This window comes from Lynx rufus, unplaced genomic scaffold (genome assembly GCF_022079265.1).
Source record: "Lynx rufus isolate CCGP_SWC_20201006 ecotype Redwood Valley unplaced genomic scaffold, mLynRuf1.p SCAF_19, whole genome shotgun sequence".
In the NCBI taxonomy this organism is placed as follows: domain Eukaryota; kingdom Metazoa; phylum Chordata; class Mammalia; order Carnivora; family Felidae; genus Lynx; species Lynx rufus.
The window spans coordinates 15,800,059-15,828,019 of record NW_025814833.1 but is presented as its reverse complement, the minus strand read 5'-3'; the positions used below and the strand labels follow the sequence as shown (position 1 = coordinate 15,828,019).

Genomic DNA, 27,961 nt, shown 5'->3' with positions numbered 1-27,961 from the left:
CTCCTACCCACCACTGCAAAGATGTCCACATCCTAACCCTCAAAATCTGAGAACATGTTAGGCTATACAGCAAAAAGGAACTAAGGCTGCAGATGGAATTAAGGTTGCTAATTAGGTGACTTTATAAAAACAGAGATTATCTTGGATTAGTTGGGTGGGTCCAATATAATAAAAAGGGTCCTGAATAGTAGAAGAGGAAGGCAGGAAAATAGTTCAGTGATGCCACATGAGAAAGATTCGACTAGTCATTGCTGGCTTTGAATATGGAGCATGGAGTCACAAGTCAAGGAATGAAGCCTCTAGAAGCTGAGAAAGGAAAGGAAACAGATTCTCCCCTAGAGCCACCCAGGAAGGAATTCAGCCCTGTGGACACCTTGATTTTTAATCCAGTGAAACCCATTTTGGACCTGGGACCTCCAGAACTGTAAGATAACAAATTTGTATTGTTTAAGCCACTAAGTCTGTGATAAGTTGTTAGAGGAGCAATGGAAAAGTAACACAACACAGCAGGAAGAGTAATAGGGTGAGACAGTAAGCATAAGGTGGAGTGTGTGTGACTACGAGAAAGAGTACCCCTGCGTGCGCGCGCGCGCACACACACACGCGCACACACACGCACACACTCTACACAGACCCAACAGAATTGAGGTAATTTGCCTGCTAAGGCAAACTTTGTCTACTCTGCTATTCTGCCCAACAGGTAAAATTAGTAGACACTCTAGAGAATAGTCTGGTTTTAATGTACTCTTCTTTGTATGTAAGTAACCTTGGAGGAGTTTTCTAGTATTCAAAATCTACACAGAATAAATCACTCATTTGATAATACTACAATTGCTCACCTGATCTCCAGGACAGGTGCAAAGTCTCCTCCTTCCCAATACATCTCTCTGCAAAGAATCAGCATTTTAAAACCAGAACTTCAAATAGGGTAAATAAGAGAAAGGAGATTGATATAAAATGTTTCCCTTCCAGACAATTTTCCTCTGCACAGAACATCTCTTCCTGCATGACCCAAGGATGATTTTGCCAGTGGCTTGCACAAGCATGAAATTCTATTTACTCTGCATTTATTTTTCTATTACTTGATTCCATGGAGAAAGAAGAGTGTTAACCAATTACAGAGGAAGTGAACTCTTAAAAGTTCTTTTCCCAATTGACAATCAGATTTTCAGGGCCAGGGTTTCAACTGCGAATATATTACATGGTCTCAGAGAGGGACCCTGAGCTGGGCCCTCACACAGTTCCAATTCTGACAATATCAGAATTCTAATAGCTCTGCAAATTTCACTACCTTGAGCACTGTAGCAAGAGCAATGTCTTATCAATCTGTAAACCAACAACCTAAAAAGGGATTTCTCTTCAACTGAATGTTAAGCAGTTGGGTGACTCGTTCATGGGGCTTAAGATTTTCATCAAACACAGTCTCTGACCAGGAAAAATTTAGCTCTTTGTAAGATCTGAGTGGTTAATATGCACAGGAGGGAAGAAAAATTAGCCAATTCATAAAGTAGGATTCAGTTAACACTTCATTGGAAAGGGAAACAGTTTCTTGGCTTACATAAGAATCTATAGCTTGATTCCAGGCAAGACTAACCTTATAGAGGGTCTTTACCCTTAGACCTTCCTTTTGTCATAGGGCATTGTGACTCTATGAATATCCCAACCAGTGCCATTAGTACCATCAAAACAGGATTAAAATTTCAAAGTCCACTTCTGTAGTGGATTGTGCTACAGCAGTGGCTCTCAACTTTGGCTGCACATTAGAATCACTGGGGGAGCTTTAAAATCCCCATGCCAATGCCATACCTCAGACCGACTATGGTGGGACCTAGGAATCAGCATTTTTAAAGTTGCCTGGGAAATGCCAGTAGGTAGTCAAGGTTGAGAATCACAGTCCTAGAGAACAAATGCCACTAGGTGACCTTTGGTGTGAGATCATTATTTCCAAGTATGACCGGGCATCAGAATTGCCTGGGACAGCATTTTCAAAATAGAGGCTCCCAAGTTCTAGCCATAGAGATCCTAAGTCAATAGACCTGGGGGAGGGCGTAGGGCACAAGAATCCAACCACCTTTCGAATATCCCAAGGTGTTTCTAATGCTCGACCCAAGTTTGAGAACAAAAAGGAAAGAGTAGCAGTATCAAACATGGTTTGTAGGGGGGCACCTGGGTGGCTCAGTTGGTTAAGCATCCGACTTTGGCTCAGGTCATGATCTCACAGTTTCTGAGTTCAAGCACCACATCAGGCTCTCTGATAAAAGCTCAGAGCCTGGAGCCTGCTTCGGATTCTGTGTCTCCCTCTCTTTCTGCAACCCCCCCCCCACGCTCTCTCTCTCTCTCTCTCTCTCTCTCAAAAACAAATAAAACATCAAAAAATTTGTTTAAAAAAGTGGTTTGTAGGTACTCCACAAATACTGGAAACCATCTATCTACTAGGGTTTGGGAAGAGAATATTAAAATTTCTACATATAATCTATTTTAATTTCTATTTCTTTTTATTTTATCATGTTTGTAATACATTACATCTGTTTTATATGTACTACTTTGTAAATAAATTCCTATTTGGCATCCATATATTTATTGACAGGGATGATCAAATAAATTTGAAGCAAACTGGATTACAGTCCTACAAGTTTCCTACTCATACTTTGGCCTTAAGCATGACTAGCTGAAACTCTAACCATCTAGTACTTATTTTCAGACATGAAAACAGAACTTCATATAAAAATAGTGAGGGATGCCTGGGTCACTCAGTCGTTAAGCGTCTGTCTGGCTCTTGATTTCGGCTCAGGTCATGATCTCATGGTTCGTGGGATCAAGCCCCATGTTGGGTCCTGCACTGGTAGCACGGAGCCTGCTTAGGATTTTCTCTCTCTCTCTCTCTCTGCCCCCGCCCCATGCATGCGTGTGTTCTCTCTCTCTCTAAAATAAACATTTTTTTAAACAGTGATTATGTACTAACAACATGTTGTTTTAAAAAAAAGAATCCAAGAAATACAGTAACAGATTTTTTTAAAAGGAATATCATAATAGATTAAATTAAGTTTTGAAAGAAATAGGAACTATGACACTATGTGATACCCTTTGATTTTTAACCGGAAATAAACTGCTTCCTTACTGGTTTCCTTTGTATCCTCTTAGGAAACATTTGAATTATCTTCTCTCCCTTTTAGGAAATTTTTTAATTTTTTTTCTAAAATCCTGATTGTGACCACTTTACAACCATTTAAAAAGGTATCAAAGCCCACTGGGGCTTTGATTTTTCCCTGTCTTTCCTGTGTTCCCTGTAGCATGATGGAGAGATATTGCTCTCTAATTATATCGTCCAACCCTGTCCCAATTTTGATGCACAAGCAATTAACAGAGAAATAATGTAACAAAATTCTGCATTTTCTATAATCCTTACCTGCTTCCCACAGCAACTTCAAAATTACTGTTCTTTAAAGGGATCAACTCTTTTTCCAACTAAAAAGTCTAAATGTTGCCATTTCTTAGAGGCAATGTTTTCCACATTGTCTTTGAGAGAACCCTATTAAAAAGTAAATGCCCTTGAGAGAAATAAGATATTAATGACTTAGTAAGGAGGAGTTAGAAAATACATCAAACCACTTTTCAAAATTCCAGCTAGCTGAAACCAGGGTCCCAAAAGCCGAAGACTCAGGGTAAATAAATTCTGACAGGAGGGTCAGTATAGGGAATGATCTAGACCCAAGAGTATAGAGCAGTGGGTCTCATGTCTGGCTCTGCTTTAGTGTCACCAAGCACCAGATGCAAATTCCTGAGGCCCACCCCCAGAGATTTCAACTCAGTAGTTCTGAAATGGAACCCAGGAAATGGATTTTTTTTTAATTTAAAACTGCCCCAGATAAATCAGGGACGTAACTAGATTTGAAGCTACTCTCAGAGGGTATTGCCTAGGGTAGGTAGGCATTCAGGGAACAAAATAAAAGTTCTGGGTACCGACTGGCCATAAGAAAAGAGCAAGGTCCTCAGAGAGCCCAAAGATAAATTCTTTACTTGGAATTTCACTGAGATCAGACCAGATTACAAATGTCAGTAAATGAAAGTATTATTGATTTATTGTTATGTGCTAACATTTCCTAATTTAAAAAAATTCAATCCAATAAATATTTATTCAGAACATACAGTTATAAGACCCTGGGTAGATCCTATGATGAATATGGAAAGATATAAGGCAGTAAGTACCTGCACTCCAGGGACTCACCATCCACTGAAGGAAATAGGCATTTACCTAAGTAAACCAAAGCAGAGTCTGGTAAGTGCTCTAATATAGGTGCGACCAACATGTTAGGGGAAAATAAGAAACAAAGGAATTTATTCAAATTGGAGGTCTCTGGGGAGGCCTTATGAAGCAGTTGTTATTTGAGAAATGTTTCCAAAGGCAGGCAAAATGGGATATTTCTGAAAAAGAACAGAGCATAAGCAGGGACACCAAGAGGGGACGGAGCTAGACCTGTACAAGAAAGGCAGAGCTGGGACGCCTGGGTGACTCAGGCGGTTAAGCACCCATCCCAGGCTCAGGTCATGATCTCACAGTTCATGAGTTGAAGCCCCATATCAGGCTGTCAGCACAGAGCCCCCTTCAGATCTCCTGTCCCCTTCTCTTTGCCTCTCCCCCACTTGTGCTTTCTCTCTCTCAAAAATAAATAAACATTACAAAATTTTAAAAAAAAAAAATAAAAGAAAGGCAGAACTGTCCCACTTGGTTTGAGGGTGGAATACCTTACAACACTGTCATTTGAGGATTATGATTCTGTGGATGGTAGAGACTGTGTTATGTAAAATAAAGTGAATTTATATAGGCAAATTGTGAGCACCAAAAGAAGGCTAGACATTCTATATTTAAAGGAGCATGATTCTGAGGGGCAAAATGATCCATTGTCAGATCTATTGTTTTTGTTTCTTTCAGAAAGTTACTCTGGCCTTAACATGAAGGACAGAAAAAGGAAAAGACAAGTTAGCAATATGGTATGATAACCCAGACCAAAGGATACAAGAACCTCAGCCTCAGTCTTGGCATTGAGAATGAGAAGATAAGAGACTCCAAAAAGGGACGAGTCATATAATGTCTAGGAAATTGTGGCATTGAGCAAGAGTGAATGATGGTCAAAACAGAACCCTAATTCTTTTCCAGAACTTTTAGTTCTCCATAGGTTACAGTGCCTAGAGGAATAGGGGAGAGTGGAAGAAGTCCACTAAAACTCTTCTACTCTTTATAAAAATAATTCTGGGGCGCCTGGGTGGCTTGGTCGGTTAAGCATCCGACTTCAGCTCAGGTCATGATCTCGCGGTCTGTGAGTTCGAGCCCCGCGTCGGGCTCTGTGCTGACAGCTCAGAGCCTGGAGCCTGTTTCAGCTTCTGTGTCTCCCTCTCTCTCTGCCCCTCTCCTGTTCATGCTCTGTCTCTCTCTCTCTCTCAAAAATAGATAGACGTTAAAAAAAAAATTTAAAAAAACCTGTTTGTCGATCCCCCCCCCCAAAAAAAAATGATAATTCTAAACCACACACAAAAAAAGTAGGTTGGTTACTTTATCTTTTTTGGAGGTGGGGGTTGCAAGGAATTAGCCAACTTGATGACCAGCCTTATTCATTCTGAGTTACTTATCCCTTTCTTTGGGCTATTTCTAAACATCAGATCCACTTTCAAAAAACAAAGATTCAATTACCACTTCAGGTCAAGATAGAGTAACAGGAACTTATTATCCAGTCACCTGAAACAACCTAAAAAATGGACACAGTCAAAAACAAGAGTTTGTGAGACCTAGGACACCAAGAAACAAAGAATAGCAATGTCTAAAACAATGACTATACCACTTTACTTCCTGTAAAGAGTTTTTAGGAAGCATACAGGATGCAGAAAAGGAAACCAGAGGAGATGCTTCATGGATCTCTTGGGTTACAGGGGAAGAAATGGAGAGTACAGGAAGAACAAGAAGACTAGAGTTTGCAAGGCAGATGATCAGAGAGGATATAGCAGCAGAGAGACCCCGGGAGTCAACAGTGTCCCCCTGGAGTATTCAGCAGAGTACTGATCAGAACATGCATGCAAGGAAACTAACCACGGGTGGGCAAAGAACCACCTGAAAGGATTGGAGGGAACAGTAGCCAACAGTCACACAGGGCTAGGAACAAAGCCTTTCCCCATAAGCTAGACTAAAAAACCTTGGATAGAGTAGTTGTCAAGAACTGTGAATGGTCTAGGATTTTACCCTAGATTTTATCCTATGTTTTACAGATAAAACATACTAATTCATAGATCCGAACAGAAGATGAAAGACTCCTAGGTCAGAGATAGTGGAGGGCTTTACCGCTCACAGCACAGCAAGCAGCATAAGATTCTGCATATTTATTTGTGTTGGTTCTCTGTTATGGACTGAATGTGTCCTCCCAAAATTAATATCATGAAGCCTTAACCTCTAATATGATGGTATTAGGAGGTGGGGCCTTTGGGAAATATCTAGGTTCTGATGAAGTAATGAGAGTGGGCCCCCAAAATCGGATTAGTGCCCTTAAGAGACACCATAGAGGTTATTTCCTCTTCTTCTTCTTCCTGTCATTCAAGATACAGTGAGAAGGCAGCCATCTGCAAGTTAGCATGAGAACTCTCATCCGAACTCAACCACGCCAGCACCTTGATCTTGGACTTCCCAGCCTCCAAAACTGTGAGACATAAGTGTCTGGTCTTTACGCCACCCAGTCTTTAGTATTTTGTTGTAGCAGCCTGAGCACATTAAGCCAGTCCCCTTGTCCATGAGTCCCATGGAGGTGACTTGATACAGGCCCAGGTAAATGTTACACATGCTATAAATTTCCACACAGCTGAGAAACACCAAGCATGGGGGAAGTCCACACTTTGAGTGTGCAGGAAGTCTATGGGTTTCCCAGGGAGTGCTAACTAGTCAGAAAGGTAACATAGGAAATCATTAACACCCATCGAGCATGTACGAACAAGATGATGGAATCACCTGGAACATGCGTCTGCGAAGTTATAATGAGGATGGGGACGGAAGGGTCAGCTGGGGCAAGAGGTAACTGTTAAAAAGAGCAAGTTTCCTTTCGGTAGAGGCATAATGGCAAATCGATATCGTCTATAAAACGAGGATACTAATATTTACTTCGCAAGGCTACTTCAGTCTTAATACGTAGCCAGCACAATGCCTGGCATATGGCAGATGTTCGAACAATAAGCTATTTGAAAACAAGGAACAGAAACAAAGCATGTATGGTAGCCACAACAAACTAGAAACCACAACAAACTAGAAACAAACTAGAAAACTACTGAGGCACAGTGCAGAGAGAGAATGCTTTGCATTCAGAGAGACCTGGGCTTGAACCAGTTGCCGTGTAACCTGGGGCAAGTTATCTCCCCTCAGAGTTCCTCAAGTTTCCTCCTATATACAGTGGAGATAAAAATATCAATGTTGCAAGATTTAGAAATAGTGTATAAAATGTAATTGTCACCTGGTGTGTCTTGATAACTAAAAGCTATTATTATTTTTGTCTATTATTATCAATACAGTTGTTAAATTTGCCTTGAACTAGCCTCAGGCAAAGTACCACAGTATGGAAGATGGCTCTATAAACTCTTCAGCCCTTTGGCTGAAAGCACAGAAAAGTGAAGTACTGCAGATATCTAATCACCTATCTAGATAGCAGGAATAACAAAAAGCCAGGGAGCTCTATACAGAGTTACAAGGCTTTCAAATGAATTACAAGAAAGAAGTTTCAACAGCCACATTAGTAACAAAATAGATTCTGTCTCCTATAAGATTCTTTCTCAGCCTTCATAGCACACATTAGCAGAATGTCTACACCTAAACATACTCCAAATTCCTATTAATAACTAATAACTGAGATTTCTTTTTTTTTTTTGCTATTACTTTTTCATTAAAAACACTCAAATCAGTTCCTCATTAAAGACACCAAAAATGGGACACCTGGGTGGCTCAGTCAGTTAAGGGTCTGACTTTTGGTTTCAGCTCAGGTCATGATCTCACAGTTCATGAGTTCCAGCCCCACATGGGGTTCTGCATTGACAGCACAGAGCCTTCCTGGGATTCTCTCTCTCCCTCTCTCTCTCCCTCTCTCTCTGCCCCTCCCCTGCATGCTCTCTCTCGCTCTTGCTCTCACTCTCACTCTCAAAATAAATAAACTTAATTTTTTTTTTAATTTTAAGACACCAAGAAAATGAAATCTTTCTGTCACACACACACACACACAAAATCATCAGAAGCTATATCCAATTTACCTTCTTTCCATTAAGGCTAAGTCAAATGTTCTTAGCCAAATTTCCCAATACATCAAAGAAACAAGTAACAAGAAAGAGCACACTGAACATTAGCTCTCATCAAAGGTTATTTTTCAAAGGAAAAATAAACTGACAAAGAGTCCCATCTGACTCATTCACCAAGGTGATCCATAGATCTCAAATTTTTATAAACTAATAGTCCAGACATACAGCCTGGAGAGTATGAACATACTTATGGGGGCAAAAGGTACAATATCTGAAATGACGTGTATCTATTCACTTATCTACCTAGATCTTGGACAAGTCAGTAGCCCTAAACTAAGAGAATATTTTAATTGATCTCTGCATACTCATTTTGCATACTATGTAATTACTTGGACTAAGGGGAAGTAAACAAAATGTAATTTCTACCAAAAAGAAAAAAATGAACCACTAGAGATTCTGGAAGAGAGAACCCTAGTTGGAATAACGCATCAGGAGAGGACAGGAAACTGTGCCCAAGCCCAAAATGAATGTCTGGCATTCTTATTAGTCACGGACGGAAAAGATAATGATGTACTTTATAAAGCAACAATCTACAAGGAAAAAGTGGGGGGCAAAATAATTTTGCTACAGATGAAATGAAACAGACTACCTTCATGTCAAGTATGAAAGGTGGCCTCACAGCCTTGTAACAGAAGTTAGAATGAGGATAAGTGATCAGATGGCTGTTGGCTACTTAGGGACAGCTCTCTGAAAAATAAGGCATGAAAGTATTTACTAATAATCTGAAAGTAAAACACAGATGACTCCTCCAACCTATACTCAGAACCTTTCTAGCTGGCCATGAGGATAATTTAGTATAGTGTAAAGAGCCTTGGATAGGGAAGATGGCGGCGTAGGAGGACGCTGGGCTCACCGCGCGTACTGCTGATTACTTACATTCCACCTACACCTGCCTAAATAACCCAGAAAACAGCCAGAGGATTAGCAGAACGGAGTCGCCAGACCCAAGCGCAGACGAGAGGCCCACGAAAGAGGGGCCCCTCCTGAAGTGGATCACCTAAGGAGAAGCGAGCTAAGCCTGCCCCCCTGCCGCCGTGCACCTTGCCTACCCACCCCAGCTAATACGCCAGATCCCCAGCATCACAAGCCTGGCAGTGTGCAAGTAGCCCAGACGGGCCACGCCACCCCACAGTGAATCCCGCCCCTAGGAGAGGGGAAGAGAAGGCACATACCAGTCTGACTGTGGCCCCAGCGGTGGGCTGGGGGCACACATCAGATCGGACTGCGGCCCCGCCCACCAACTCCAGTTATACACCACAGCACAGGGGAAGTGCCCTGCAGGCCCTCACCACACCAGGGACTATCCAAAATGACCAAGCGGAAGAATTCCCCTCAGAAGAACCTCCAGGAAATAACAACAGCTAATGAGCTGATCAAAAAGGATTTAAATAATATAACAGAAAGTGAATTTAGAATAATAGTCATAAAATTAATCGCTGGGCTGGAAAACAGTATAGAGGACAGCAGAGAATCTCTTGCTACAGAGATCAAGGGACTAAGGAACAGTCACGAGGAGCTGAAAAACGCTTTAAATGAAATGCAAAACAAAATGGAAACCACCACAGCTCGGATGGAAGAGGCAGAGGAGAGAATAGGTGAACTAGAAGATAAAGTTATGGAAAAAGAGGAAGCTGAGAAAAAGAGAGATAAAAAAATCCAGGAGTATGAGGGGAAAATTAGAGAACTAAGTGATACACTAAAAAGAAATAATATACGCATAATTGGTATCCCAGAGGAGGAAGAGAGAGGGAAAGGTGCTGAAGGGGTACTTGAAGAAATAATAGCTGAGAACTTCCCTGAACTGGGGAAGGAAAAAGGCATTGAAATCCAAGAGGCACAGAGAACTCCCTTCAGACGTAACTTGAATCGATCTTCTGCACGACATATCATAGTGAAACTGGCAAAATACAAGGATAAAGAGAAAATTCTGAAAGCAGCAAGGGGTAAACGTGCCCTCACATATAAAGGGAGACCTATAAGACTCGTGACTGATCTCTCTTTTGAAACTTGGCAGGCCAGAAAGAATTGGCACGAGATTTTCAGTGTGCTAGACAGAAAAAATATGCAGCCGAGAATCCTTTATCCAGCAAGTCTGTCATTTAGAATAGAAGGAGAGATAAAGGTCTTCCCAAACAAACAAAAACTGAAGGAATTTGTCACCACTAAACCAGCCCTACAAGAGATCCTAAGGGGGACCCTGTGAGACAAAGTACCAGAGACATCACTACAAGCATAAAACATACAGACATCACAATGACTCTAAACCCGTATCTTTCTATAATAACACTGAATATAAATGGATTAAATGCACCAACCAAAAGACATAGGGTATCAGAATGGATAAAAAAACAAGACCCATCTATTTGCTGTCTACAAGAGACTCATTTTAGACCTGAGGACACCTTTAGATTGAGAGTGAGGGGATGGAGAACTATTTATCATGCTACTGGAAGCCAAAAGAAAGCTGGAGTAGCCATACTTATATCAGACAAACTAGACTTTAAAGTAAAGGCTGTAACAAGAGATGAAGAAGGACATTATATAATAGTTACAGGGTCTATCCATCAGGAAGAGCTAACAATTATAAATGTCTATGCGCCGAATACCGGAGCCCCCAAGTATATAAAACAATTACTCATAAACAGAAGCAACCTTATTGATAAGAATGTGGTAATTGCAGGGGACTTTAACACCCCACTTACAGAAATGGATAGATCATCTAGACACACGGTCAATAAAGAAACAAGGGCCCTGAATGAGACATTGGATCAGATGGACTTGACAGATATATTTAGAACTCTGCATCCCAAAGCAACAGAATATACTTTCTTCTCGAGTGCACATGGAACATTCTCCAAGATAGATCATATACTGGGTCACAAAACAGCCCTTCATAAGTTTACAAGAATTGAAATTATACCATGCATACTTTCAGACCACAATGCTATGAAGCTTGAAATCAACCACAGGAAAAAGTCTGGAAAACCTCCAAAAGCATGGAGGTTAAAGAACACCCTACTAACGAATGAGTGGGTCAACCAGGCAATTAGAGAAGAAATCAAAAAATATATGGAAACAAACGAAAATGAAAATACAACAATCCAAACGCTTTGGGACGCAGCGAAGGCAGTCCTGAGAGGAAAATACATTGCAATCCAGGCCTATCTCAAGAAACAAGAAAAATCCCAAATACAAAATCTAACAGCACACCTAAAGGAAATAGAAGCAGAACAGCAAAGGCAGCCTAAACCCAGCAGAAGAAGAGAAATAATAAAGATCAGAGCAGAAATAAACAATATAGAATCTAAAAAAACTGTAGAGCAGATCAACGAAACCAAGAGTTGGTTTTTTGAAAAAATTAACAAAATTGACAAACCTCTAGCCAGGCTTCTCAAAAAGAAAAGGGAGATGACCCAAATAGATAAAATCATGAATGAAAATGGAATTATTACAACCAATCCCTCAGAGATACAAGCAATTATCAGGGAATACTATGAAAAATTATATGCCAACAAATTGGACAACCTGGAAGAAATGGACAAATTCCTGAACACCCACACGCTTCCAAAACTCAATCAGGAGGAAAGAGAAAGCTTGAACAGACCCATAACCAGCGAAGAAATTGAATCGGTTATCAAAAATCTCCCAACAAATAAGAGTCCAGGACCAGATGGCTTACCAGGGGAGTTCTACCAGACGTTTAAAGCAGAGATAATACCTATCCTTCTCAAGCTATTCCAAGAAATAGAAAGAGAAGGAAAACTTCCAGACTCATTCTAGGAAGCCAGTATTACTTTGATTCCTAAACCAGACAGAGACCCAGTAAAAAAAGAGAACTACAGGCCAATATCCCTGATGAATATGGATGCAAAAATTCTCAATAAGATACTAGCAAATCGAATTCAACAGCATATAAAAAGAATTATTCACCATGATCAAGTGGGATTCATTCCTGGGATGCAGGGCTGGTTCAACATTCGCAAATCAATCAACGTGATACATCACATTAACAAAAAAAAAGAGAAGAACCATATGATCCTGTCAATCGATGCAGAAAAGGCCTTTGACAAAATCCAGCACCCTTTCTTAATAAAAACCCTCGAGAAAGTCGGGATAGAAGGAACATACTTAAAGATCATAAAAGCCATTTATGAAAAGCCCACAGCTAACATCATCCTCAACGGGGAAAAACTGAGAGCTTTTTCCCTGAGATCAGGAACACGACAGGGATGCCCACTCTCACCGCTGTTGTTTAACATAGTGCTGGAAGTTCTAGCATCAGCAATCAGACAACAAAAGGAAATCAAAGGCATCAAAATTGGCAAAGATGAAGTCAAGCTTTCGCTTTTTGCAGATGACATGATATTATACATGGAAAATCCAATAGACTCCACCAAAAGTCTGCTAGAACTGATACATGAATTCAGCAAAGTTGCAGGACACAAAATCAATGTACAGAAATCAGTTGCATTCTCATACACTAACAATGAAGCAACAGAAAGACAAATAAAGAAACTGATCCCATTCACAATTGCACCAAGAAGCATAAAATACCTAGGAATAAATCTAACCAAAGATGTAAAGGACCTGTATGCTGAAAACTATAGAAAGCTTATGAAGGTAATTGAAGAAGATTTAAAGAAATGGAAAGACATTCCCTGCTCATGGATTGGAAAAATAAATATTGTCAAAATGTCAATACTACCCAAAGCTATCTACACATTCAATGCAATCCCAATCAAAATTGCACCAGCATTCTTCTCAAAACTAGAACAAGCAATCCTAAAATTCATATGGAATCACAAAAGGCCCCGAATAGCCAAAGGAATTTTGAAGAAGAAGACCAATGCAGGAGGCATCACAATCCCAGATTTTAGCCTCTACTACAAAGCTGTCATCATCAAGACAGCATGGTATTGGCACAAAAACAGACACACAGACCAATGGAATAGAATAGAAACCCCAGAACTAGACCCACAAACGTATGGCCAACTCATCTTTGACAAAGCAGGAAAGAACATCCAATGGAAAAAAGACAGCCTCTTTAACAAATGGTGCTGGGAGAACTGGACAGCAACATGCAGAAGGTTGAAACTAGACCACTTTCTCACACCATTTACAAAAATAAACTCAAAATGGATAAAGGACCTAAATGTGAGATAGGAAACCATCAAAACCTTAGAGGAGAAAGCAGGAAAAGACCTCTCTGACCTTAGCCGTAGCAATCTCTTACTCGACACATCCCCAAAGGCAAGGGAATTAAAAGCAAAAGTGAATTACTGGGACCTTATGAAGATAAAAAGCTTCTGCACAGCAAAGGAAACAACCAACAAAACGAAAAGGCAACCAACGGAATGGGAAAAGATATTTGCAAATGACATATCGGACAAAGGGCTAGTATCTAAAATCTATAAAGAGCTCACCAAACTCCACACCCGAAAAACAAATAACCCAGTGAAGAAATGGGCAGAAAACATGAATAGACACTTCTCTAAAGAAGACATCCAGATGGCCAACAGGCACATGAAAAGATGTTCAGTGTCGCTCCTTATCAGGGAAATACAAACCAAAACCACACTCAGGTATCACCTCACGCCAGTCAGAGTGGCCAAAATGAACAAATCAGGAGACTATAGATGCTGGAGAGGATGTGGAGAAACGGGAACCCTCTTGCACTGTTGGTGGGAATGCAAATTGGTGCAGCCGCTCTGGAAAGCAGTGTGGAGGTTCCTCCGAAAATTAAAAATAGACCTACCCTATGACCCAGCAATAGCACTGCTAGGAATTTACCCAAGGGATACAGGAGTACTGATGCATAGGGGCACCTGTACCCCAATGTTCATAGCAGCACTCTCAACAATAGCCAAATTATGGAAAGAGCCTAAATGTCCATCAACTGATGAATGGATAAAGAAATTGTGGTTTATATACACAATGGAATACTACGTGGCAATGAGAAAAAATGAAATATGGCCTTTTGTAGCAACGTGGATGGAACTGGAGAGTGTAATGCTAAGTGAAATAAGCCATACAGAGAAAGACAGATACCATATGGTTTCACTCTTATGTGGACCCTGAGAAACTCAACAGGAACCCATGGGGGAGGGGAAGGAAAAAAAAAAAAAAGACGTTAGAGTGGGAGAGAGCCAAAGCATAAGAGACTGTTAAAAACTGAGAACAAACTGAGGGTTGATGGGGGGTGGGAGGGAGGGGAGGGTGGGTGATGGGTATTGAGGAGGGCACCTTTTGGGATGAGCACTGGGTGTTGTATGGAAACCAATTTGTCAATAAATTTCATATATATATAAAAAAAAAAAGAGCCTTCCACTAGGATTAGATTACTTGATTTTTGATGCTTCCTCTATATTGACTATTATTCTGTGAATTAGTGTAACATGGCCCATGCCCAGATAGAATTCAGTCACTTTAAGGCCACTTATGACTGTTTTGCTCATTATAATTAACAAGATATTAACTATAATAACACATAGTGGGGGTGACATCAGTGAAAATGGTGGAGTAGGTGATCCCAAGGGCCCATCCCTCTACAACAAACACCTAAAAAGCTGACAAAAATTATCAGAATTAACTATCAGAACTGCAGAAAAACAAAGTATAGAGCAACCAAGCAAACATTTTAACAAGAAAAAGGTGACTAAAACCTGGTAAGAGAGCCTCATGGCATTTTATGTTACTGATGCTGCATCCACACCTTCCAAGCTTATTGGATGTCTTGACAAAAACTTTAAATCAATGCCTTGGGACGGATGGATGGCTCAGTTGGTAGAGCAGGCAACTCTTCATCCTGGGGTTGTGAGTTTAAGCCCCACATTGTATGTAGAGATTACTTAAAAATAAAATCTTGGGGGACCTGGGTAGTTCAGTTAAGCATCTGACTCTTGATATTGGCTCAGGTCATGATCTCTCCGTTCATAAGACTGAACCCCACATCGGGCTCTATGCTGTTAGCATATAGCCTGCTTGGGATTCTCTCTTTCTCTACCTCTCTCTCTGCCCTTCCTGGGTCATGTTCATTCTCTCTCTCTCTCTCTCTCCCCCAAAATAAATAAATTTTAAGAAATAAAATAAAAATAAAAAATAAAATCTCAAAAACTTAAAATTAAAAAAAAATAATCAACAGTCTTGACTATGCTGAAAGAGCTAAAGGAAACCCCAGAAGAACACTGTCTTACCAAATAGAGCACATCAATAAAAAAAATAAAAATTATAAAAAGGAACCAAGCAGAAATTCTGGAGCTGAAAAGTAAAATCATTTAATCACAATATTTGTAAGAGAGCTTTAAGAGAAGACTTGATTAGTCATAAGAAATAATCAGTGAACCTGAAGGTAGGGCAATTAAAATCATCTAGTCTAAAGAGGTAAAAGAAGAATGAATAAAAATTAAGAGAACCAAAGAGACCTGTGGACACCATCAAGTGTACCAATATGCATATTAGGAGGCCCAGAGGAAAGGAGAAAGAGGCAGAGGAAATATCTGAAAGAATAATGCCTCTGAAAACTTCCAAAATCTAATGAAATATGTGAATTTACACACTGAGGAAGCTCAACAAACTCCAAGTAGGATGGAGTTTTTTTGTTTTTTTTTGTTTTTTTACATAATCTCTATGGCTACCTCAGGGCTCGAACTCACAACCCCAAGCAAGATCAAGAGTCGCAAATTCCAGCAGCGCAGCCAGCCAGGAACCTCCTTTTATTTTTTGTTTCTCAAGTAGGATAAATTTAAAGAGATCCACACCAAGATACATTTTAAACAAACTGTCAAAAGACAAAGAGAAAAGCTTGAAAGCAAGAAAAGTGACTCATTACAGACAAGGGAACATCAATTGATTAACAATCAATTTCTCCTCAGAAATCATAGACAATAAGCAGTGAGAAAACATACTTAAGGGAAGGAATGGGGATGCCTGGTTGGCTCAGTCATAAGAGCATGCAACTGTTGATCTCAGGGTAGTGATTTTGAGCCCTTTGTTGGGTGTATAGATTACTAAAAAACAAACTTTAAAAAAAATAAATAGGGGCGCCTGGGTGGCTCAGTCAGTTAAGCATCGACTTCAGGTCATGATCTCACTGCTCATGAGTTCAAGCCCCACTTAGGGCTCTGTGCTGACAGCTTGGAGCCTGGAGCCTGCTTCAGATTCTGTGTCTCCCTCTCTCTCTCCCCCTCCCCTGCTTACGCTCTATCTCTCTTTCTCTCAAAAATAAATAAACATTAAAATTTTTTTAATTATAAAAAATAAAGGAAGGAAAGAATGAAAAAAAAAACTGCCAACCAAAAATTCTTTATCTTGCTTAATTATTCTTCCAAAATGAAAAGCAAATTAAATATTCCCAGATAAACAAAAGCTGAGACAGGTTGTTGCTCACAGATTGGCCATAGAAGAAGAAATAAGGACACCGGACAGTAATTTAAAGGAATATGAGGAAATAAAGAACACTGGCAAAGGTAACTGCATAGGCAAATATAAATCCAGTAGTAATGCATATTTGGTTTCTAACTCCTCTTTTAGTTTCCTATACAATCTAAAAGACAAATGTATAAAGTAAAAACTATAAATCTATGCTAACAGCAATATAATATATAAAAATAAAATTTGTTACACAATGACAACAAGGAGGGATGGAGCTTATGAAACTAGATTGTTATAAATTTAAGATGTTATTTGAAATACTAAGGATAAACACTAAGAAAATAACGAAAAAGTAAATAGAAAAGGAAATGACAAGGGAATCAACATGACACACTGGGAAAAAATCAATTAAACACAAAACATGGCAGTAACAGAGTAAAGGATGAACAAAATTGATGCATAAGATATAGAATATAAATAACAAAATGTGAGAACTCCTGGCATATCAGTAATACTTTAAAAACAGATTACAAAAGAATTAAAAATTTTTAAATTTTAAAAAGGGACACGTAGGTGGCTCAGTCAGTTAAGCGTCCAACTTCGGCTCAGGCCATGATCTTGCAGTTCATGGGTTCAAGCCCCATATCAAGCTCTGTGCTGACAGCTCAGAGCTTGGAGCCTAGTTTGGATTCTGTGTCTCCCTCTCTCTCTTCCCCTAACCCACTCACACACACTCTCTCTCAAAAATAAATAAATATTAAAAAAATTATTTGAAAGGTAGATTAAAATCTCCAATTAAAAAGTAGAGAGTGGAATAATGGATAAAAAAAAACATGATCTCATTATATGCTATCGCATGAGACTTACTTTAGGTAAAAAGAAACAAATAAGTTGAAAGGGAAAGGATGGAAAAGAGATAGCAACTACTAACAAAAGAGAACTGAAATGGCTATACTAACATCAGGCAAAATAAACCTTAAAAAAATTTTTTTGTTTATTTTTGATAGACAGAGAGACAGAGCATGAGTGGGGGAGGGGCAGAGAGAGAGGGGGACACAGAATCCGAAGCAGGCTCCAGGCTCTGAGCTGTCAGCACCGAGCCCCACACAGGGCTCGAACTCACGAACCAGGAGATCACAGCCTGAGCAGAATTCACATGCTTAACCAGCTGAGCCACCCAGGCGCCCCTGGACAAAATAAAGGCTAAAGTCAAACTTGTTAAAAGAAACATAAAAGGATGTTTTAGAACAATGAAAGGGTCGATCCATTCAAAAGATATAAGAATTATAAACATATATGTACCTAAAAACAGAGCCCTAAAAATATGAAGCAAACACTGACAGAAAGGGAGAAATAATAGTTGGAGACTTCAGTGAGATGCTTTTAATTATTGGTGGAACAAATAGATCAATAAAAATATAGGGGATTTGAATAACACTATTAAACAGCTGGAGCTAACATATATAACACTACCAACAAACACAGAGTACATATTTTTTATAAATGCACATGGAATATGTTCCAGTATAGACAACAGAATACAAAGCAATCCTCAATAAATTTTTAAATAGTTAAACTGTACAAAGTATCTTCTCTGATCACAGTTGAATGAAGCTAGAAATCATGAACAAAAGGAAAACTGGGTAACTCAAAAATAGGGAGGAATTAAACAATACATTCTTTTTTTAATTGTAGGGTGGGTAAACAATACATTCTTAACCCAATGAGTCAAATAAGAAATCACAAGGGAAATTAGAAAAAATTTTAATATCAGTGAAAACAAACGTATACCATACTAAAATTTATGGGATACACTAAAAGCAATACTCAGGAAAATTTATAGCTGTAAATGTCTACATTTAAAAAAAGAGGAAAGCTCTCACAGTCAATAAACCCAAAACTATGAGTGGGAAGGAAATAATAAAATTTTGAGCAGAAAAAAGATACAGAAAACAGAAAAATGGAATAAAACCAAAAGTTGATTCTCTGAAAATGTCAATAAAATTGACAAACTTTTAAACAGACTGACCAAGAATAAAAGAGAGAATATGCAAATAACTAAAATCAGATAATGTAAATGGGAGCATTTCTACCAACCTTACAAAAATAAAAAAATATAAGACAATACCATGATCAATTGTATGTCAACTAATTTGCCAACCTAGATGAATGGACAAATTTCTAAAGACACACAAACTATCAAAACTGACTCAAGAAGAAAAAGAAAATAGGAGGCACTTATTATAAATAAGTAAATTAAATTAGTAATCAAAAATCTACCAAAAAAGAAAAGCCCAGAAGAAGTTGGATTCACTGCTAAAACCACCAAATGCTGAAGGAAAAATTACACCAGAAGGCCTGGGTGGCTCAATTGAATTACGCTTCTGACTCTCGATTTCAGCTTGGGTCATGATCTCATGATTCATGAGTTTGAGCCCCACATGGGGCTCTACACAGACAGTGCAGAGCCTGCTTGGGATTCTCTCTCTCCTTCTCTCTCTCTGCCCCTTTCCCACTCATTCTCTCCCCTCTCTCCCTCTCTCTCTTTCCTTCTCTCTCAAAATAAATAAAATAAACTTCTTTTAAAAAGAAAAATTACACCAGTCCTGGGGCGCCTGGGTGGCTCAGTCGGTTGGGCGTCCGACTTCAGCTCAGGTCATGATCTCGCAGTATGTGAGTTCGAGCCCCGCGTTGGGCTCTGTGCTGACAGCTCAGAGCCTGAAGCCTGTTTCAGATTCTGTGTCTCCCTCTCTCTCTGACCTTCCCCCATTCATGCTCTGTCTCTCTCTGTCTCAGGAATGAATAAACGTTAAAAAAAATTTTTTTTTAATAAAAAATAAAAAAATAAAAATAAAAATTACACCAGTCCTTCTTAATATCTTCCAAACATTTTTTTAAACCTTCATTTTTGAGAGAGAAAGAGACAGAGTTTGAGCAGGGGAGGAACAGAGAGAGAGGGAGACAAAGAATCCAAAGCAGACTCCAGGCTCTGAGCGGTCAGCACAGAGCCTCATATGGGGCTTGAACTCACTAACTGCAAGTTCATGACCTGAGCCGAAGTCAGATGCTTAACTGACTGAGTCACGCAGGTGGTTCAAAATCTTCCAAACATTTGAAAGGGGCACTCTGAGTCCAGCATTTTATCTAACATTGAAGCCACACACTATGAAAAACTACAGAACAAAATCTTTTACAAATATAGATGCAAAATCCTCAATAAAATACTATGAGGCACCAGAGTAGCTCAGTTGGTTAAGCATCCAACTTCAGCTCAGGTCATGATCTCATGGTTCATGAGTTCAAGCTCCATGTTGAGCTCTCTGCTGTCAGGGCAGGGCTTCCTTCAGATCCTTTGTCTCCCTCTTTCTCTGTCCCCTCCCTGCTGGCACTCTCTCTCTCTCTCTCACTCTCTCTCAAAATTAAAAAAATCCTACAGTACTCAAACCAGCATGGTACTGGCATAAGGATAGATATATAGACCAATGAAATCGAATTGACAGCCTGGAAACAAACTCCCACATGTATAGTTCAACTGATTTTCAACAGGGGTGCTGAGAAAAGATAGTCTCTTCAACACATACTGCTGGGGAAACTAGATGTTCACGTGCCACAGAACGGAGTTGAACCTTTATCTTAAACTGTATACAAAAATTAACTCAAATGAATAAAAGACACCAAAATTTAAGACCTAAAACCATAAAACTCTTAGAAGAAAATATACAAGCAAGTCTGTGTGATCTTGAGTTGACAATGGTTTCTTAAATGTAACAACAAAAAACACACAAAAGAAAAAATAGACTTCCCTAAAGTTAAAACTTTTGTGCAAAGGACAGTATCAAGAGAGTGAAAAAAAATCCCCAGAATGGGAGAATATATTTGCAAGCCATATGGCTAGCAACAATTTAATATCCAGAATATATAAATAACCCTTAAAACTCAACAACAACAAAAAAAATTTTTAATGTTTACTTATTTATTTTGAGAGAGAGAAAGGTTGCATGTGGGGAAGGTGCAGAGAAGAGAGAATATCAATACCAAACAGGGTCCACACTGTCAGTGCAGAGCCCTACGTGGGGCTCGATCCCACAAACCATGAGATCATGACCCAAACCAAAACCAAGAGCTAAACACTTACCCAAGTGAGCCACCCAGACACCCTCCCAAAAAAATTTTTAATGGGCAAAGAACATTAATAAACATTTATCTAAAGAAGATATACATGACCAATAAGCATATAAAAAGATGCTTAATGTCATTAGTCAGTAGGGAAATGCAAATCAAAGCCATCTCATTGAAGATTACTTCACATTTACTGGGATGGCTATAATTTTGAAGAAAGGGAAAATCAACAAGCATTGGTGAAGATATGGAGAAACTGGAACCTTTATACATTGCTCGTGAGAATGTAAAATGGTGTAGCCACTGTGGAAAATAGGTTAGTGCTTCATATGCCTCAGTAATCCACTCGTAGGTATATAACCAAAAGAATTGAAAACAGGGACTCAGATACTTTACACCAGTGTTCATAGCATCATTATTCACATTAGTCAAAAGGAAGGAACAATCTGTGTGCTGTACAGTGTGAGATATTGGAAGAGAGTGGGAAATGAGAATTTAAAGAGGTTTCACTCTGTATTATAATTTTCATCCCTTTTTGTTACCTCTTCAAAAACGTTATCAGGGGCGCCTGGGTGGCGCAGTCGGTTAGGCGTCCGACTTCAGCCAGGTCACGATCTCAGGGTCCGTGAGTTCGAGCCCCGCGTCGGGCTCTGGGCTGATGGCTCAGAGCCTGGAGCCTGTTTCCAATTCTGTGTCTCCCTCTCTCTCTGCCCCTCCCCCGTTCATGCTCTGTCTCTCTCTGTCCCAAAAATAAATAAACGTTGAAAAAAAAATTTAAAAAAAAAAAAAAAAAAAAACAATGCTGCCAAAGCTTTTCTTAGGGGGTGGATTTCTTAGTGGGTGGATTAGCCTTATCCAGGTTATATTAAACAATGCCTAGAGAACTTAACTCAGAACTTATCAAGTGAATAAAATATGTTAAGAATGAATATACCAGGGGCACCTGGGTGGCTCATTTGGTTGAGCATTGGACTTGAGCTCAGGTCACGATTTCACACTTGGTGACTTCGAGCCCCACATCTGGATTGCTGCTGTCAGCATGAAGCCAGCATTGGACCTTCTGTCTCCCTCTGTCTGCCCCTCCCCTGCTTGTGCTCTCTCAAAAATAAACATTTAAAAAAAACAAATGATTACATCAAATTTTATGAGAACAATATACACTTAACACTCCTGCCTGGATGTACTGAATCACAAATACAAATGATCCTGATTTGAGTTGTGAACCCTTTCTCACATGGTAACAACCATGTTCCAGTTACCAGTTTGCTTCATAACAAACTACCCTCAAACTCAACGACTTGAAACAACAACCATTTTATTGTATCTCATGACTACGTGCTAGGGAATTCAGCAAATCTTGACAGGATGGTTCTTCTGTTGCATGTGACATGAACTGGAGTCACTTAGTGACGTGCAACTGGTAGCTTTACTCATATTCGTGGTGCCCTGCCAAGGAAAGCTGGAAGACGGGCATCAGTGGGCTACCCTGCTCTGTCTATGAAGTCTCAAGGCTACTCCACAGGGTCTCTCACCAGGGTCCTGAGACCTGGTACATGGTGTCTCAGTGCTCCATAAAACCAAAATGGAAACTGCCAGTCTTTACTGGCTAGACCCAGAACTGGAACAGCATCACTTCCACCACACTTTATTAGCCAAACAGGGACTATCAGGCCCAGATTCAAGTATAGCGGCAATAGACACCATCACTTGCTGGAGAAAGGGCAAAAAATTTGAAAGTCATCTTTAATCTTCCATAAACATTTAACCAAAATGGCTAAGGGGAAATCTATTCCAACGCAGATCATCTCCTTTCCCACACTGTTTATTCCACCATTTTGCCCCTGGGGTGGTTCTTTTATACTTTAGTATCCACATTACTAATGGAAATGAAGTGTGTGGCCTGAAATTCAGGCCTTAAGATATTTTTTGAAATCTCTGATGAATAAAAGGGGTAGATAGAAGTTTCTGTCACTTCAAGGACTCCAAGAAGCTCTCTCTCTCTAGACATAAAGATTTCAGTTCAGCTTTTCAACAGACTGTCCATTTTATCCTTGGGGGGAAAATGTGTAGTCATTATTAACTTGCATACAGAGACTACAGACTAAAATGTCAACTGCACTGCTTAATACATGGGGTGTATCTTTAGCTGGACTGTGCAGAGTTAAAGAATATTTTAATATGAATTTATATTGGATTGTCTATGAAAATTATCTTTTGTTCAGAGAAACTTGAAATTGGTATTTTTGTCCAAATATTTCTCTCAGGAAATTGGGATAACAAAACCATGCCAAGAAGAGGATGTAGATCTGATCATTTCTTCACCTCACACTAGAAGAAAGGCTGTGAAAAGCAAATGAATTAAATGCACATGTTAAGTGTTTTGGTTTTGAAGTATAAATTGTTGTTTGTGGTTGAGCAAGGACTCTGTTTCTGATGTTTTATGTGATGTAAGGGTGGGTAAAAAATGCTGCTACACTGTGTATGACAGAATTAGTATTATACCTGAACAGCCAATTATGATTATAGAAATGAGCATGAACTTTGATTTTTTATTAATTTTCTTTTGTTTTTATTAGGAGATGTTTTGGGACTTTGTGTGGAGCAGTATGTCTTTGGTGCCTAAGGAACTGTGACATATAACTGCAAAGACAACACATTCTCCCGACTTCCACAAAAAGCCCCAGCATCTCTCTGACACCCCAAGGAATGGAACTTTTGGAAGATGGCACCCAATGCTGATAATCTTCTGAAGGTCCTGCATGGCTCAGTTGGTTAACCATCTGACTCTTGATTTTGGCTCAGGTCATGATCTCGTAGCCCCACATCGGGCTCTGCGCTGGCAGCGCAAAGTCTGCTTGGGCTTCTCTCTCCCTCTCTCTCTCTTCCCCTCCCCCACTCACACTGTCTCTGTCTCTCTCAAAATAAACCTAAATAAAAAAAATTTAAAAACAAAATAAAGGGATAACCCCAATACAAGCTACAATGAGCTGCTACTAAATCACTCTGAGGGCAGTGGCTATTGGCTACAGGGGAGGGTGGAAAAGAAGAAAAACAGCATGGCAATTGCAATGTGGTAACACTAAAAGGCAGATAGATTTTGAACACATTCACTGCTGACTTTCAAGAACTCCCAGATATGTAGAGGAGAAGGGTTACTAAGGTCAAGATAGGTCAGTGGGAGTCCAAACAATGGTAATTCGAGCATTAAATGTTAGTCTCAGGGAAGGATTTCTTCCTTTTTTTAAAAAAGTAAACTCTACCGCCAATGTGGGGCTCAAACTCATAACCTCGAGATCAAGAGTTGTGTGCTCTATTGACTGAGCTAGCCAGGCACCTCAAATTTCTTAAAGAAGACTCAAAAAGCTTAAATCATCAAAGAAGATTGAAAAACATGAACACATTAAATCAATAAATTCTGATGATCAAAGGTCCCCATAAAACAACAAGCCACAGGGGTGCCTGGGTGGCTCGGTCGGTTAAGCTGCCAACTTTTGATATCGGCTCAGGTCTCATGGTGGTGAGATCGAGCGCCGTGTCAGGCTCCACGATGACAGCATGGAACCTGCTTGGGATTCTCTCCCTGTGACCCTCCCCTGCTTGCTCTCTCTCTCTTTCAAAATAAATAAACTTTAAAAAAAAAAGCCACAAACTAGAGAAAGACATCCGTCACATAGATAACCAACAAAGTACTTGTACAAGATTATATTTGTAACTCATAAAAATAAACTAACAAGCAATATACAATATAAAAAGGTAAAACATGAACGGCCAATAAACATGTAAAAAAGTACTTGAACTCATTAGGAACCAAAGAACGAAAAGTAAAATCACAATGAGCTAATATAATTTACTTACTAAAATAAAGGATAAATAAGAGTTTCATAATATCAAGTGTTAACCAGAATGCAGTACAAGCAAAAGTCTCCTACATGCCTGGAAATATAAATATGTTAAATAACTTCAGAATAAAAAAATTTTTCATTATCTGGAAAAGTAGAAGACATGCATACCCTACTGTACAGCAATTCTATTCCTAGGTATTTGCCCTAGAGCTATCTCACACTTCTACCAATATTCATAACAATGTTCTTAATGTTCATTGACAGGGAAAAGAACAAAGTGTAATACAGTCATATAATGGAATATTATACCGCAGTGAAAATGAATCAAGTACAGATACATGCAGCATAGAATAACCTTAGACTATAATTTAAAGTATAAAAAGAGCATGTCCCAGAAAAATACATACAGCCTGACACAACTTTTATGAAACTCAAACCTTAGTAAAAAATAAGCAATACATTGTTTAGAGATATCTACATGGATGGTAAAGCTCTAAAGGAATTCAAGAGAAATGCTAAATGTAGCATACAGGACAGTAGTGCCTTCTGAGACACAACAGTGATAACGTATCAGGGAAGAACACATGGGAGTTTCAACAGTATTTGCAACTGGCTAGTTCTGTGGTAAGGTAGTAGCTTAGAGTTGTTTTATTACGATGATTAGTAACTTTCATATATCTTACATATATTCTTTTGTGTGAATCGTACACTTCATAGAAAAAAATTTAAAAAGAAGTTCATGTGATCACATTTTGCCACTGGCTTGCAATGAAGCCTATACATAAATCCTAGGCAGACAAACCTTGAATAAGAGACTATTTAGAAGCCCAATAATTTTATAAAAGAAAAGCATGCTCACTTGCAGCTACAGAGCATGCCATTCTGGAACAACGCCTACAAGCTGGCTCCCAGGAGGCCTCACAGGAGGGTGCTGATTATGTGGGCGAATTAACCATGGTCCTGAGTTTGGCCCTCTGCCTTGCAACCTCTCAAGTCAGATATTGTGTCACCAAGAGCAAATCTACCTCTCAGCAATGCATGCATGCTAATTAAGCTTCCCCGACTAAAACTGACCTCGAAATGACAATTCATTTCTTGACAAAGCAAAATATGACCCTCACATGGACTGGAGTAACCAAGTCAGCATGACAAGTGAAGTTTCTCCCTGGAGACACACCACATGTAAGGCCAAATCGTAATAAAAAGTTGTTGTTGTTGTTTTTAACTTTACACTGACAATTAACTGTTACAGGCACCAGATCATTCATGGTTTATATGAATAGTGAATTTTTCTCCCTGTAGTTATGGTGTACAGAAAGCCACATCATAGTCAGAATGTTATTTAAAGAGCTTGAAATTATAAAAGGGATTAATAATCAAATTGATCAAATGCTTGAAATCATCAGGATAGCCTGATGTATCCAACTCATTCAAATATTCTCAATAGGTCAAGGTACCAGAAGTAAATTGGATCAGGTTGTCTTGCCTTGAGCAGGCTTGGGTGGACACAGCTAACATGTGCCTCCCTAAGTCTCCTTTTTCTATGCTTACTGCAATGAATACATTCTTTTCTTAATTGATATGGTCTTTATTTAGATCTATGAATACAATGTATCACCAATTCTGGTCTCGAAGCCATCTTCTCTCAGGTGGTTGTATAGATGAACCTGGACTTACATGTTGATTTCAGAGGACAAACTGTTCCCCTTATTTTTCCATATTCTTGGAACTATCTCATTAAAGATTCTCCCAAGTACTTATACTTCCTATCTCCTAATGAATTTAAAATACCTTCAGTAAAATATATAAATATCCACCTAATAGTTCAATAAAGAGTAAACAAATTAATGAGAAAGGGAGTTATAACAGAAACTAAAAATGAGAGACACCTGGGTGGTTCAGTCAGTTGCATGTCCAACTTCAGCTCAGGTCACGATCTCAAGGTTTGTGTGTCTGAGCACTGCATTGGGCTCGCAGAGCCTGCTTTGGATCCTCTGTCCCCCTCTCTCCCTGCCACTCCCCCACTGATGCTCTCTCTCTCAAAAATGAATAAACATTTAAAAAACTAAAAATGAGATATTACTGCAATTGAGGGTTTTTTTTTCAATTTTTTATTTAGAGAAAGAGAGAGCACACAGGAGCAGGGGAGGGGGGCAGAGGGAGAGAGGAAGAAGGCAAGAGGGGGAGAGGGGGAGAGAGGGAAAGGGGGAGAGAGAGGGAGAGGGGGAAGGGGACAGGGGGAGGGGGAGGGGAGAGGGAAAGGGACAGGGACAGGGACAGACTCCACACTCAGTGGGGAGCCCATCGAGGGGCTCAATCCTACAACCCTGAGATCATGACCTGAGCTGAAATTAAGAATGGAACGCTCAATTGACTGAGCCACCCAAGCACCCCTGCGATTGAGTTTTTAATATATAGCAAATATATCCCGACAGCCAAGTCAGAAAGGAAAGGTAACAAGTTGCACCTCCCAAAAACAGGATATAAAAATTCTTTGAGAAGAATTAGTCTGGCTAGTACTTGAGTTGGCTCTTTGCCATTTCGTAGACAGGATTACTGCTCTTCCTAAAAAAGAGGACACAACTGACCCAAGATGAATAGAATGAACTATTTTGCTGCTTCATCAGAGCCAGCCATTTTGCCTTAACTGACCCTCAAAAATAATCATTTGTGACCAAGGTTGCAAGCACCATCTAAGACTTCATGGGGCACCTGGGTGGCTCAGTTGGTGAGCACCCAACTTCGGCTCAGGTCATGATCTCATGGTTCGTATGTTGGAACCCTACATGGGGCTTGGCGCTGAGAGTACAGAGCCTGCTTCAGATTCTGTCTCTCCTCTCTCTCTGCCCCTTCCCCAATTGCACACTAATGCTCTCTCGCTTGCTCGTTCTCTCTCTCTCTCTCTCTCTCTCTCTCTCAAAACTAAATAAACATTGGGGTGCCTGGGTGGCTCAGTTGGTTAAGCGTCTGACTTTGCTCGGGTCATGATCTCACAGTTCATGAGTTCGAGCCCCAGGTTTAGGCTCTGTTCTGACAGCTCAGAGCCTGAAGCCTGCTTCAGATTCTGTCTCTCAGCCTCTCTCAGCCCCTCCTCCCCTGCTTGTTCTCTCTCTCTCTCCTCCCTCCCCCCCCTCTCAAAAATAAATAAACATAACATAAATAAACATTAAAGAAAACTTTAACTTCAAAACATGAGGTAAATGTCCCTCACAAGGACAAAACTTTGGCCATGGCTTCCTTAGCCTCAGGCTGAGTAAACCACTGACTGGGCTGACCTTATAGTAGCTAAATCCTATAGTAGCGAAACTTGGGCGTAT

General features: G+C 39.7%; 1 pseudogene; it reads left to right on the top strand.

Moving 5' to 3' along the window:
• The first annotated feature begins 6,959 nt into the window (after positions 1–6,959).
• Positions 6,960–27,961, top strand: part of LOC124513762 (E3 ubiquitin-protein ligase Hakai-like) — a 65,610-nt pseudogene continuing 44,608 nt past the window's right edge.